The sequence below is a fragment of the Salmo salar genome, unplaced genomic scaffold (assembly GCF_905237065.1).
Source record: "Salmo salar unplaced genomic scaffold, Ssal_v3.1, whole genome shotgun sequence".
Lineage (NCBI taxonomy): Eukaryota > Metazoa > Chordata > Actinopteri > Salmoniformes > Salmonidae > Salmo > Salmo salar.
This window is the reverse complement of record NW_025550923.1, coordinates 272,501-287,240: the sequence shown is the minus strand read 5'-3', so window position 1 is coordinate 287,240 and position 14,740 is coordinate 272,501. Positions and strand designations below refer to the sequence as shown.

The window sequence follows — 14,740 nt, the reverse complement described above, 5'->3', positions numbered from 1 at the left end:
ATGTAGTGCACTCCTTTGAACCAGGGCCCATGGGGAATAGGGAGCCTTTATGGACAGAGCCCTGCTCCTCTCCCCTGCTACAGCCACTACAGCCTGAACAACAATGTTCTGAGCACGAGACAGACAGACAGACAGACAGACAGACAGACAGGCAAAGACTAAAACAAGCTGGGTCTCTGTTACCGTGGTGATGAGTTAAAATGGCTGCTAATGACTGTTTTGTTGGCTTGTTCATAAAGATCTGATGAACCCACCAAACCACTAAATGATGGAAATATTGTCCTTTAGATAAATAGGTAAATGTGTGTGTGTGTGTGTGTGTGTGTGTGTGTGTGTGTGTGTGTGTGTGTGTGTGTGTGTGTGTGTGTGTGTGTGTGTGTGTGTGTGTGTGTGTGTGTGTGTGTGTGTGTGTGTGTGAAATGTAACCACATCTCAGCCTGATCACACAGAAGAAAAATACATTAATAGTCTGAACGACCAGCTGGAACAGACTGTCAGGAGACAGAACGACCAGCTGGAACAGACTGTCAGGAGACAGAACGACCAGCTGGAACAGACTGTCAGGAGACAGAACGACCAGCTGGAACAGACTGTCAGGAGACAGAACGACCAGCTGGAACAAACTCTCAGGAGACAGAACGACCAGCTGGAACAGTCTTGTATAGCTTAACCAGGGGTTTTGGCCAGCCTGGGTAACATGTGGTTCGGGTCCAACATCTGTGCCATCTGATACTTGAAAAGTAATGTCACTGGCCTGGCGGGCTAGTCTGGCACATTTTCTACAATGCCGGTTCTACTATCCCCATTCTACTATCCCGATTCTACTATCCAGGTTCTACTATCCCGATTCTACTATCCAGGTTCTACTATCCAGGTTCTACTATCCCGATTCTACTATCCAGGTTCTACTATCCAGGTTCTACTATCCAGGTTCTACTATCCAGGTTCTACTATCCCCATTTTACTATCCAGGTTCTACTATGCCGGTTCTACTATGCCGGTTCTACTATCCAGGTTCTACTATGCCGGTTCTACTATCCAGGTTCTACTATCCCGGTTCTACTATCCCGATTCTACTATCCCGGTTCTACTATCCAGGTTCTACTATGCCCATTCTACTATCCCGGTTCTACTATCCCGGTTTTACTATCCAGATTCTACTATCCAGATTCTACTATCCCAGTTCTACTATCCAGGTTCTACTATCCCAGTTCTACTATCCAGGTTCTACTATCCAGCTTCTACTATCCCCATTCTACTATCCCCATTCTACTATCCCAGTTCTACTATCCCGGTTCTACTATCCCGGTTCTACTATCCAGGTTCTACTATCCCCATTCTATCATCCCCGTTCTACTATCCCCGTTCTACTATCCCTGTTCTACTATCCCGGTTCTACTATCCCGGTTCTACTATCCCGGTTCTACTATCCCCATTCTACTATCCCCATTCTACTATCCCGGTTCTACTATCCCCGTTCTACTATCCCCGTTCTACTATCCCGATTCTACTATCCCGGTTTTACTATCCAGGTTCTACTATCCCGGTTCTACTATCCAGGTTCTACTATCCCGGTTCTACTATCCCGGTTCTACTATCTCGATTCTACTGTCCCGGTTCTACTATCCCGGTTCTACTATCCCGGTTCTACTCTCCCGGTTCTACTCTCCCGGTTCTACTCTCCCGATTCTACTATCTCGATTCTACTATCCCCATTCTACTATCCCGGTTCTACTTTCCCTGTTCTACTCTCCCGGTTCCAAGTACTTGCCTTTGGCTAGCAGGCTAGCAGGGCTATCCATCTGGAGCGTAATGTAACCAGGTAAAGAACTCGATAAGTAAAATCACAACCATGAAACCAAATGTAGCATTTACAAACTGTTTATTTTAATAATACATTACATTACATACATGAAGAAATAAAGAACAGCAAATGGATTACTTTAAAGTTTTTTACGATATATTAGACAGTTCATGTAGTGTCATCATGTTATAAACGAAATATTAAAACACTAAATAGTAACGTTTTTTAAAAAGAGACAAATGTACTTGTTGTTTTAATACTACTTTATTATGTCATCTAAAATAAAACCACTAGATAAATACTCAACCAAAAAAAGTGGTTCACAACAAAAAGTCTATTTAATCCGCATGTAAAAGTAAACGGATTAGGCTTTTAGAATACATAATATTTATCTGGGAATGGAAACTTTAAAGGATTTGAATAGGATTTACACCATCAGGGGATAGAGATTACAGTTTCAACTGAAGACAGTAGAGATTCTTCTATATATTAATACATTTATAGTTGAGGTTTGTATTTCTTATTGCTTTCTTTGGCTTTCTTTCTTTCAGGAAGAGTGTTGCTGGGCTGGTATGGTGAGATAGTGTTGCTGGGCTGGTATGGTGATACATTAGAAGTGAGGATGATTTGAAAGGTGCACGATGCTGAAATTGCTCCGCCATTTCCTGGTTACTAAAATTCTAATAGTTTATTTAACTTCAGTTTATGTGACAACTAAACCGCTGTGGAATATATTTTGCATAACCAAAAATATTGTATTTTCAGTTGATGTACAAAACCCCATAGTAAAAGACGCAAAAAAACTAAACTTAAGAAGGAGAAGCATAGAAAATAGCGCACATAGAACAGATTTACGGCTTTTTAGACTTGCTTTCGATGCCAATGACAGATCTATAACTCGCATTTCTATGTGAATTTGGTTGGGTCGCCCCCCCCAAAAAATGGCATATTGCAGCTATAAGTTGGATCCTCTTGGCCTATGATCTGTCTTGAGGCCTTTGAACCCCCCCTCAAAAAAATGATCTCTTCACATATGACCAACTATATTCACTGTCCTCTTTACTGTTGTTTTATTTCTTTACCTACCTATTGTTCAGCTAATACCTTTTTTTGCACTATTGGTTAGAGCCTGTAAGTAAGCATTTCACTGTAAGGTCTACACCTGTTGTACTCAGCGCACGTAACAAATGAACTTTGATTTGATATGATGATGATCCTGCCTGGCCATCAGTCAACTACATAAGAAATAAGAGAGGTCTTCTAGTATCTTTAGTGGTGGTGTCCTCTACCGATACAATACCCAGTCAATCACTTCTCCACTTCCTTCTTAGGAAGCCATAGAAAGACAGACAGCTCAGGGCAAACACACAGACACCACCATCCAGCATCATAGAACACTAACAAACAGATGAGTCACACTCTCCTCTCTGTCTCCGGTTGTCAGGGTTACGGTTACTCAGGTGATTTAGAGCGATTGTGAAGCATTATGACTGTACTGACAGCAGCCACCAGAATTCCTCCACAGACTAAAGACTTCAGAGATATCTGAACGAAGGCTAGGTGCGTGGAAGGATGACCAAGTGAAAGAATACACAGGAGAACAGCAACAGAAACACACCAAAACAAAAACCACCAATGGATTCCTACACTCTTATCTAGAACCTAACAAGGTTCTTCGGCTGTCCCCATAGGAGAACCCTTTGAAGAACCCTTGTTGGTTCCAGGTAGATGCCTTTTGGTTCCACTCCTATCGACAGAGGGTTCTACATGGAACCTAAAATGGTACTACATGTAACCAAAAAGAGTTTTATCTGGAACCAAAAAGGGTTCACATAGCCGAATAACCCTTTTGGAACTATTTTTTCTAAGACTGTAAGAAAATGAGATGAGATGAGATGAGTGGTGTGTGTGTGTGTGTGTGTGTGTGTCTGTAGGAGCAGCTGACCATGTAGATTGGTCTAGGGTAGGTAGGTAGTGGGAGGGGTTTGATGATAGGTAGGTAGGTAGGTAGTGGGAGGGGCTGAGGGTAGGTATCTAAGGTAGCTAGGTAGTGGGAGGGGTTTGATGGTTGGTAGGTAGGCAGTGGGAGGGGATGAGGGTAGATAGGTAGGCAGTGGGAGGGGATGAGGGTAGGTAGCTAGGAGGTGGGAGGGATGAGGGTAGGTAGCTAGGTAGTGGGAGGGGATGAGGGTAGGTAGCTAGGTAGTGGGAGGGGCTGAGGGTAGGTAGCTAGGCAGTGGGAGGGGATGAGGGTAGGTAGCTAGGTAGTGGGAGGGGATGAGGGTAGGTAGCTAGGTAGTGGGAGGGGCTGAGGGTAGATATCTAAGGTAGCTAGGCAGTGGGAGGGGATGAGGGTAGGTAGCTGGGTAGTGGGAGGGGATGAGGGTAGGTAGCTAGGTAGTGGGAGGGGATGAGGGTAGGTAGCTAGGTAGTGGGAGGGGATGAGGGTAGGTAGCTAGGTAGTGGGAGGGGATGAGGGTAGGTATCTAAGGTAGCTAGGTAGTGGGAGGGGATGAGGGTAGGTATCTAAGGTAGCTAGGCAGTGGGAGGGGATGAGGGTAGGTAGGCAGTGGGAGGGGATGAGGGTAGGTAGGTAGGCAGTGGGAGGGGATGAGGGTAGGTAGCTAGGCAGTGGGAGGGGATGAGGGTAGGTGGTAGGCAGTGGGAGGGGATGAGGGTAGGTTGGTAGGCAGTGGGAGGGGATGAGGGTAGGTAGCTAGGCAGTGGGAGGGGAAGAGGGTAGATAGGTAGGCAGTGGGAGGGGATGAGGGTAGGTAGATAGGCAGTGGGAGGGGATGAGGGTAGGTAGGTAGGCAGTGGGAGGGGATGAGAGTAGGTAGCTAGGCAGTGGGAGGGGATGAGGGTAGGTAGCTAGGCAGTGGGAGGGGATGAGGGTAGGTAGGTAGGCAGTGGGAGGGGATGAGGGTAGGTAGCTAGGTAGTGGGAGGGGATGAGGGTAGGTAGCTAGGTAGTGGGAGGGGATGAGGGTAGGTAGCTAGGCAGTGGGAGGGGATGAGGGTAGGTAGGTAGGCAGTGGGAGGGGATGAGGGTAGGTTGCTAGGCAGTGGGAGGGGATGAGGGTAGGTAGCTAGGCAGTGGGAGGGATGAGGGTAGGTAGCTAGGCAGTGGGAGGGGATGAGGGTAGGTAGCTAGGCAGTGGGAGGGGATGAGGGTAGGTAGCTAGGCAGTGGGAGGGGATGAGGGTAGGTAGGTAGGCAGTGGGAGGGGATGAGGGTAGGTAGCTAGGCAGTGGGAGGGGATGAGGGTAGGTAGGTAGCCAGTGGGAGGGGATGAGGGTAGGTAGGTAGCCAGTGGGAGGGGATGAGGGTAGGTTGCTGGGCAGTGGGAGGGGATGAGGGTAGGTAGCTAGGTAGTGGGAGGGGATGAGGGTAGGTAGGTAGCCAGTGGGAGGGGATGAGGGTAGGTAGCTGGGCAGTGGGAGGGGATGAGGGTAGGTAGGTAGGCAGTGGGAGGGGATGAGGGTAGATAGCTAGCCAGAGGGAGAGGATGAGGGTAGGTAGCTAGCCAGTGGGAGGGGATGAGGGTAGGTAGCTAGCCAGTGGGAGGGGATGAGGGTAGGTAGCTAGCCAGTGGGAGGGGATGAGGGTAGGTAGCTAGGCAGTGGGAGGGGATGAGGGTAGGTAGCTAGCCAGTGGGAGGGGATGAGGGTAGGTAGCTAGCCAGTGGGAGGGGATGAGGGTAGGTAGGTAGCCAGTGGGAGGGGATGAGGCTAGGTAGCTAGCCAGTGGGAGGGGATGAGGCTAGGTAGGTAGCCAGTGGGAGGGGATGAGGCTAGGTAGGTAGCCAGTGGGAGGGGATGAGGCTAGGTAGGTAGCCAGTGGGAGGGGATGAGGGTAGATAGCTAGCCAGTGGGAGAGGATGAGGGTAGGTAGCTAGCCAGTGGGAGGGGATGAGGGTAGGTAGCTAGCCAGTGGGAGGGGATGAGGGTAGGTAGCTAGCCAGTGGGAGGGGATGAGGGTAGGTAGGTAGCCAGTGGGAGGGGATGAGGGTAGGTAGCTAGGCAGTGGGAGGGGATGAGGGTAGGTAGCTAGCCAGTGGGATGGGATGAGGGTAGGTAGGTAGCCAGTGGGAGGGGATGAGGGTAGGTAGCTAGCCAGTGGGAGGGGATGAGGGTAGGTAGGTAGCCAGTGGGAGGGGATGAGGGTAGGTAGCTAGCCAGTGGGAGGGGATGAGGGTAGGTAGGTAGCCAGTGGGAGGGATGAGGGTAGGTAGGTAGCCAGTGGGAGGGGATGAGGCTAGGTAGGTGTGGTAATAAATGGTGTATAACATCACGTATGGGTATAAGTAGTCTACCACAGAGGACAGGAGGAGGTGCTGGGGGACTGGTGGGGTTTTCTGCACACCTGGGTTCAAATACTACTTCAAATAATTACACATGCTTTATATGTTGTTGATTGAGTTTGCCTTGCTTAACAGACCAGTAGCACTGTCCTAAAACCGCAAAATCCTCCCATCAAACACAGCCCATCAAACCCCGCCCATCAAACCCCACCCATCAAACCCAACCCATCAAACCCAACCCATCAAACCCCACCCATCAAACCCCGCCCATCAAACCCCGCCCATCAAACCCCGCCCACCAGGCCGCACCCATCAGGCGCTGCCAACCAGACTAGAGCAGATGCTGAAAGTATCTGAAAGATGTTGAATAGTGCTTGAACCCAGGTGTGGTTGTCTGGACCCAGGTCTTATACCACGTAATTGGTCTCTGCTGGGATGTCGGCATCGGGGACGTCTTTCACCTCCTTGGCAGAGGAGGAGTGCTGCTGAGGCTTGTGTTTAGGGCCTGATGAGAGACGATGGCTGTTAGGGGCACCTCCTCTGTATCCTGAGAGAGAGAGAGAGAGAGAGAGAGATAGAGAGAGTGAGAGAGAGAGAGAGAAGAGGAAAGGAAGGAGGTAGGTAGATAGGTATGGAGTGGGAGAGAGAGAGACAGAGCGAGAAAGAGGTGGGTGAGTAGAGAGAGAGGAGAGAGAAAGGGAGAGAGAGAAAGAGGGGGAGAGTAGAGAGAGATGAGAGAGAAAGGGAGGGAGAGAAAGAGGGGGGTGAGTAGTGAGAGAGGAGAGAGAAAGGGAGGGAGAGAAAGAGGGGGTGAGTAGAGAGAGAGGAGAGAGAAAGGGAGGGAGAGAAAGAGGGGGGTGAGTAGAGAGAGAGGAGAGAGAAAGGGAGGGAGAGAAAGAGGGGGTGAGTAGAGAGAGAGGAGAGAGAAAGGGAGGGAGAGAAAGAGGGGGTGAGTAGAGAGAGAGGAGAGAGAAAGGGAGGGAGAGAAAGAGGGGGTGAGTAGAGAGAGAGAGGAGAGAGAAAGGGAGGGAGAGAAAGAGGGGGTGAGTAGAGAGAGAGAGGAGAGAGAAAGGGAGGGAGAGAAAGAGGGGGTGAGTAGAGAGAGAGGAGAGAGAAAGGGAGGGAGAGAAAGAGGGGGGTGAGTAGAGAGAGAGAGAGAGAAAGGGAGGGAGAGAAAGAGGGGGTGAGTAGAGAGAGAGAGAGAGAAAGGGAGGGAGAGAAAGAGGGGGGTGAGTAGAGAGAGAGAGAGAGAAAGGGAGGGAGAGAAAGAGGGGGTGAGTAGAGAGAGAGGAGAGAGAAAGGGAGGGAGAGAAAGAGGGGGTGAGTAGAGAGAGAGGAGAGAGAAAGGGAGGGAGAGAAAGAGGGGGTGAGTAGAGAGAGAGGAGAGAGAAAGGGAGGGAGAGAAAGAGGGGGTGAGTAGAGAGAGAGAGAGAGAGAAAGGGAGGGAGAGAAAGAGGGGGGTGAGTAGAGAGAGAGAGAGAGAAAGGGAGGGAGAGAAAGAGGGGGTGAGTAGAGAGAGAGGAGAGAGAAAGGGAGGGAGAGAAAGAGGGGGTGAGTAGAGAGAGAGGAGAGAGAAAGGGAGGGAGAGAAAGAGGGGGTGAGTAGAGAGAGAGAGAGAGAGAAAGGGAGGGAGAGAAAGAGGGGGGTGAGTAGAGAGAGAGGAGAGAGAAAGGGAGGGAGAGAAAGAGGGGGTGAGTAGAGAGAGAGGAGAGAGAAAGGGAGGGAGAGAAAGAGGGGGTGAGTAGAGAGAGAGGAGAGAGAAAGGGAGGGAGAGAAAGAGGGGGTGAGTAGAGAGAGAGAGAGAGAAAGGGAGGGAGAGAAAGAGGGGGTGAGTAGAGAGAGAGAGAGAAAGGGAGGGAGAGAAAGAGGGGGTGAGTAGAGAGAGAGAGGAGAGAGAAAGGGAGGGAGAGAAAGAGGGGGTGAGTAGAGAGAGAGAGGAGAGAGAAAGGGAGGGAGAGAAAGAGGGGGGTGAGTAGAGAGAGAGAGAGAGAGAAAGGGAGGGAGAGAGAGGGGGTGAGTAGAGAGAGAGAGAGAGAAAGGGAGGGAGAGAAAGAGGGGGGTGAGTAGAGAGAGGAGGAGAGAGAAAGGGAGGGAGAGAAAGAGGGGGTGAGTAGAGAGAGAGAGGAGAGAGAAAGGGAGGGAGAGAAAGAGGGGGGTGAGTAGAGAGAGAGGAGAGAGAAAGGGAGGGAGAGAAAGAGGGGGTGAGTAGAGAGAGAGGAGAGAGAAAGGGAGGGAGAGAAAGAGGGGGTGAGTAGAGAGAGAGGAGAGAGAAAGGGAGGGAGAGAAAGAGGGGGGTGAGTAGAGAGAGAGGAGAGAGAAAGGGAGGGAGAGAAAGAGGGGGGTGAGTAGAGAGAGGAGAGAGAAAGGGAGGGAGAGAAAGAGGGGGTGAGTAGAGAGAGAGGAGAGAGAAAGGGAGGGAGAGAAAGAGGGGGGTGAGTAGAGAGAGAGAGAGAGAAAGGGAGGGAGAGAAAGAGGGGGTGAGTAGAGAGAGAGGGAGAGAGAAAGGGAGGGAGAGAAAGAGGGGGTGAGTAGAGAGAGAGGAGAGAGAAAGGGAGGGAGAGAAAGAGGGGGTGAGTAGAGAGAGAGAGAGAGAAAGGGAGGGAGAGAAAGAGGGGGGTGAGTAGAGAGAGAGAGAGAGAGAAAGGGAGGGAGAGAAAGAGGGGGGTGAGTAGAGAGAGAGGAGAGAGAAAGGGAGGGAGGGAAAGAGGGGGGTGAGTAGAGAGAGAGAGGAGAGAGAAAGGGAGGGAGGGAAAGAGGGGGTGAGTAGAGAGAGAGGAGAGAGAAAGGGAGGGAGAGAAAGAGGGGGGTGAGTAGAGAGAGGAGAAGAAGGGAGGGAAGGGGGGGTGAGTAGAGAGAGAGAGAGAAAGGGAGGGAGAGAAAGAGGGGGTGGAGAGAGAGAGGAGAGAGAAAGGGAGGGAGAGAAAGAGGGGGGTGAGTAGAGAGAGGAGAGAGAAAGGGAGGGAGAGAAAGAGGGGTTGAGTAGAGAGAGAGGGAGAGAGAAAGGGAGGGAGGGAAAGAGGGGTGTGAGTAGAGAGAGGAGAGAGAAAGGGAGGGAGAGAAAGAGGGGGGTGAGTAGAGAGAGGAGAGAGAAAGGGAGGGGTGAGTAGAGAGAGGAGAGAGAGAGAGAGAGAGAAAGGTGGAAGTGGTAGGTCATGTGATGAAAGGTATGTGTAGAGGCCCTGAGGGGAGCACCACTCAACACTAGTCATATTTTCCTATTGTTTCTAGTGTTTATAAGCCTCTGTTCTGGTCTGGAACCAAATCAAGGAGACTAATGACCGCTAATGACGTAACACCAAACAAACACCAATAAGTAGCCTTTGTGTGTGTGTGTGTGTGTGTGTGCGACCATGATCTGATATGTTGCAGCTTCCCCTCTTCCTGTCAGATGTTTTATTTTTACTTTACCTTTTATTTTAACTAGGCAAGTCAGTTAAGAACAAATTCTTATTTACAATGACGGTCTACACCGGCCAAACCCGGATGACGCTGGACCAATTGAGCGCAGCCCTATGGGACTCCCAATCATGGCCGGTTGTGATACAGCCTGGATTTGAACCAGGGTGTCTGTAGTGCTGCCTCTAGCACTGAGACGTAGTGCCTTAGACCGCTGCACCACTCGGGAGCTCAAACATGTGGGTTGGTGTTTTCCTCAGAGGCTCCACCACAGCAGAGAACTAACAACTTAAAGGAAGTGGAGGAGTTGAGCTTCTCAGAGCCTCTATTTCATTCATGTTTCTATGAGCTGAAACCAAGTCAGAGTGGTGTTGAGTTACCTTATTCCCTGGCCTACGGTACACTAATTACCACCAGGCCCCATACGGCTCTGGTCAAATGTGGTGCACTACAAAGGGAATAGGGTGCCGATTAGGACAGCCTAAATCACTGTGGTGTTGTGTTACCGTGGGATTACATGTGATCCATCATCCTACAGGTGGCAGTCGACTGCCAGGGCTACATACCAAATGGAACCCTATTCCCTACATAGCGCACTACCAGAGCCCTATTAGCCCTCATCAAAAGTAGTGCACTATATAGGGAATAGGGTGCCATTTGGGATGCCGCCTTGGGAAAGTGGCTTTATGGGGGGGGGGGGTATTAGGGAGGCAGCTTTGTAATGTGATTGTGTAACTAAACTCACTCTAATTACAGTGTTATTAAACCACTAAACTCACTCTATTAGTGTTATTAAACCACTAAACTCACTCTATTAGTGTTATTAAACCACTAAACTCACTCTATTACAGTGTTATTAAACCACTAAACTCACTCTTATTACAGTGTTACTAAACCACTAAACTCACTCTATTACAGTGTTATTAAACCACTAAACTCACTCTATTACAGTGTTATTAAACCACTAAACTCACTCTATTACAGTGTTATTAAACCACTAAACTCACTCTATTACAGTGTTATTAAACCACTAAACTCACTCTATTACAGTGTTATTAAACCACTAAACTCACTCTATTACAGTGTTATTAAACCACTAAACTCACTCTATTACAGTGTTATTAAACCACTAAACTCACTCTATTACAGTGTTATTAAACCACTAAACTCACTCTATTACAGTGTTATTAAACCACTAAACTCACTCTATTACAGTGTTATTAAACCACTAAACTCACTCTTATTACAGTGTTATTAAACCACTAAACTCACTCTTATTACAGTGTTATTAAACCACTAAACTCACTCTTATTACAGTGTTATTAAACCACTAAACTCACTCTATTACAGTGTTATTAAACCACTAAACTCACTCTATTACAGTGTTATTAAACCACTAAACTCACTCTATTACAGTGTTATTAAACCACTAAACTCACTCTTATTACAGTGTTATTAAACCACTAAACTCACTCTATTACAGTGTTATTAAACCACTAAACTCACTCTTATTACAGTGTTATTAAACCACTAAACTCACTCTTATTACAGTGTTATTAAACCACTAAACTCACTCTATTACAGTGTTATTAAACCACTAAACTCACTCTTATTACAGTGTTATTAAACCACTAAACTCACTCTTATTACAGTGTTATTAAACCACTAAACTCACTCTTATTACAGTGTTATTAAACCACTAAACTCACTCTATTACAGTGTTATTAAACCACTAAACTCACTCTTATTACAGTGTTATTAAACCACTAAACTCACTCTTATTACAGTGTTATTAAACCACTAAACTCACTCTTATTACAGTGTTATTAAACCACTAAACTCACTCTTATTACAGTGTTATTAAACCACTAAACTCACTCTTATTACAGTGTTATTAAACCACTAAACTCACTCTTATTACAGTGTTATTAAACCACTAAACTCACTCTTATTACAGTGTTATTAAACCACTAAACTCACTCTTATTACAGTGTTATTAAACCACTAAACTCACTCTTATTACAGTGTTATTAAACCACTAAACTCACTCTTATTACAGTGTTATTAAACCACTAAACTCACTCTTATTACAGTGTTATTAAACCACTAAACTCACTCTTATTACAGTGTTATTAAACCACTAAACTCACTCTTATTACAGTGTTATTAAACCACTAAACTCACTCTTATTACAGTGTTATTAAACCACTAAACTCACTCTTATTACAGTGTTATTAAACCACTAAACTCACTCTATTACAGTGTTATTAAACCACTAAACTCACTCTTATTACAGTGTTATTAAACCACTAAACTCACTCTTATTACAGTGGCGTCCGTGCCAGCCCTCCTTACACAGGCACTTGTTAGGTTCCACACAGGTCCCGTGGGCTCCACAGCTGGGCTCACAGACAGCTACACACACACACACACACACACACACACACACACACACACACACACACACACACACACACACACACACACGACACAGACACAGACACACACACACAGGGTCAGACATACACAGACATGTACACATTATCAGAGACACACATTGTCAAAGTCACACATACATATTCTGACACATGAATTCATGACTTTATGATACAAAACACAACATGGCATGTCACATTCTTCCATACTACATGTACATTGTGTGCTACATTATATTCACTCAGTTCATCCCAAAGCGGAAGCAGCAGTGTCCGGGGGTCGGGTTAGACTTACCCTTGGAACACAGGTCACCGTGGAAACCCTTGTCACATTTGCATTTGTTTTTCCCAGTGCATTTCCCTCCGTTTCTGCAGGGCTGGAGACATTTACCTGGACAACACAGACACAGGACAGGCTCACATGTAGAGTACTACTCATCTATACTGTACAGTTAACCACAGGCCTCAGCCTACTGATTGGCTAAAAGAAAATCTATATTTAACATGCTTTTTAAGTATAGGAATAGGATTATTCTGGCTCCGGGAAACTGTCGATATAAATTATACAATTGTAGACGTCCATTACTTCAGGTGTGGAAGACGGTGGGAGAAGGAATGGCATATACTGTACATGTTGTCTTAGACATTCTGTGGGTCAAACGATCAATTACCCTGGTCCCCCTGGGGCTTAATACAGACGACCGTGTTTCCCAAATGGTACACTATTCTCTACTTAGTGCACTACTTTTGGACCAGGGCCCTATGGGAATTAGGGTGCCTTTTGGGACGGAGGTAGAAATGGACAGTAAGAGAAGTGGAGGTGGTAAAAGGAAATCAACCTCTTTTAATAACACAGCCCCGCTGTGAGCAGAGCCATCTGAGAGATTAGGTTAACACCTCCATATTACATCAATGTCTTCCTGAGTCTCAACCCAGTCTTTGTTCTCACACATATCAATGACATTCACATCCCTGGAGCACAGACAATAAGGGGGGACGCTAGGAAGAAAATAATGAGAGAGAGAGAGAGAGAGAGAGAGAGAGAGAGAGAGAGAGAGAGAGAGAGAGAGAGAGAGAGAGAGAGAGAGAGAGAGAGACAGAGAGAGAGAGAGAGAGAGAGAGAGAGAGAGAGACAGAGAGAGAGAGAGAGACAGAGAGAGAGAGAGACAGAGAGAGAGAGAGAGCAGAGAGAGAGAGAGACAGAGAGAGAGAGACAGAGAGAGAGACAGAGAGAGAGAGACAGAGAGAGAGACAGAGAGAGAGACAGAGAGAGAGAGACAGAGAGAGACAGAGAGAGAGAGAGAGAGAGAGAGAGAGAGAGAGAGAGAGAGAGAGAGAGAGAGAGAGAGAACAGAGAGAGAGACAGAGAGAGAGAGAGAGAGAGAGAGAGAGAGACAGAGAGAGAGAGAGAGAGACAGAGAGAGAGAGAGACACAGAGAGAGAGAGAGAGAGAGAGAGAGAGAGAGAGAGACAGAGAGAGAGAGAGAGAGAGAGAGAGAGAGAGAGAGAGAGAGAGAGAGAAAACAAAAAAGAAGTTCACAGAGCTCTATCAAAGCCTGTTTCAACTTCACAGAGGCTTACTGCGATATCGTTTACCTTCAGAAGGCGGCATTAACTGCGCTTTATGTTTGAAAAGTGGTTTTGATATTATCTCGGTCCCAAATGGCACCCTATTCCCTACAGAGTGCACTAGTTTAGACCAGGGCCCCATAGGGGACAGGGTGCCATTTGGGATGTATAAACTAGCTGTGTTTTAAGTCTTTACATTGTTTACCTGCCCTTCTGACTGGGCACTGGAGATCACCAGCCTGCCCCCCCCCCTTCTGACTGGGAACTGGAGATGACCAGCCTGCCCCCCCCTTCTGACTGGGAACTGGAGATGACCAGCCTGCCCCGTCCTTCTGACTGGGAACTGGAGATCACCAGCCTGCCCCGCCCTTCTGACTGGGAACTGGAGATCACCAGCCTGCCCCCCCCTTCTGACTGGGAACTGGAGATGACCAGCCTGCCCTGCCCTTCTGACTGGGAACTGGAGATCACCAGCCTGCCCCGCCCTTCTGACTGGGAACTGGAGATCACCAGCCTGCCCCGCCCTTCTGACTGGGAACTGGAGATCACCAGCCTGCCCCCCCTTCTGACTGGGAACTGGAGATCACCAGCCTGCCCCCCCCTTCTGACTGGGAACTGGAGATGACCAGCCTGCCCCCCCCTTCTGACTGGGAACTGGAGATGACCAGCCTGCCCCGCCCTTCTGACTGGGAACTGGAGATCACCAGCCTGCCCTGCCCTTCTGACTGGGAACTGGAGATCACCAGCCTGCCCCGCCCTTCTGACTGGGAACTGGAGATCACCAGCCTGCCCCGCCCTTCTGACTGGGAACTGGAGATGACCAGCCTGCCCCGCCCTTCTGACTGGGAACTGGAGATCACCAGCCTGCCCCGCCCTTCTGACTGGGAACTGGAGATCACCAGCCTGCCCCGCCCTTCTGACTGGGAACTGGAGATCACCAGCCTGCCCCGCCCTTCTGACTGGGAACTGGAGATCACCAGCCTGCCCCGCCCTTCTGACTGGGAACTGGAGATCACCAGCCTGCCCCGCCCTTCTGACTGGGAACTGGAGATCACCAGCCTGCCCCGCCCTTCTGACTGGGAACTGGAGATCACCAGCCTGCCCCGCCCTTCTGACTGGGAACTGGAGATCACCAGCCTGCCCCGCCCTTCTGACTGGGAACTGGAGATCACCAGCCTGCCCCGTCCTTCTGACTGGGAACTGGAGATCACCAGCCTGCCCCGCCCTTCTGACT

General features: G+C 48.4%; 1 long non-coding RNA gene across 1 annotated transcript in view; it reads right to left on the bottom strand.

The window, feature by feature from the left end:
• Positions 1 to 1,865: 1,865 nt before the first annotated feature.
• The window catches only part of LOC106592950 (wnt inhibitory factor 1), a 63,183-nt gene continuing 50,308 nt past the window's right edge, over positions 1,866 to 14,740 (bottom strand). Inside the window, exons 8-10 of the long non-coding RNA XR_006768234.1 lie at positions 12,233 to 12,328; positions 11,822 to 11,917; positions 1,866 to 6,653 (exon numbers count right to left, since the gene is read on the bottom strand). This is a non-coding gene — a long non-coding RNA (wnt inhibitory factor 1). The remainder of the gene's footprint in view (positions 6,654 to 11,821; positions 11,918 to 12,232; positions 12,329 to 14,740) is intronic.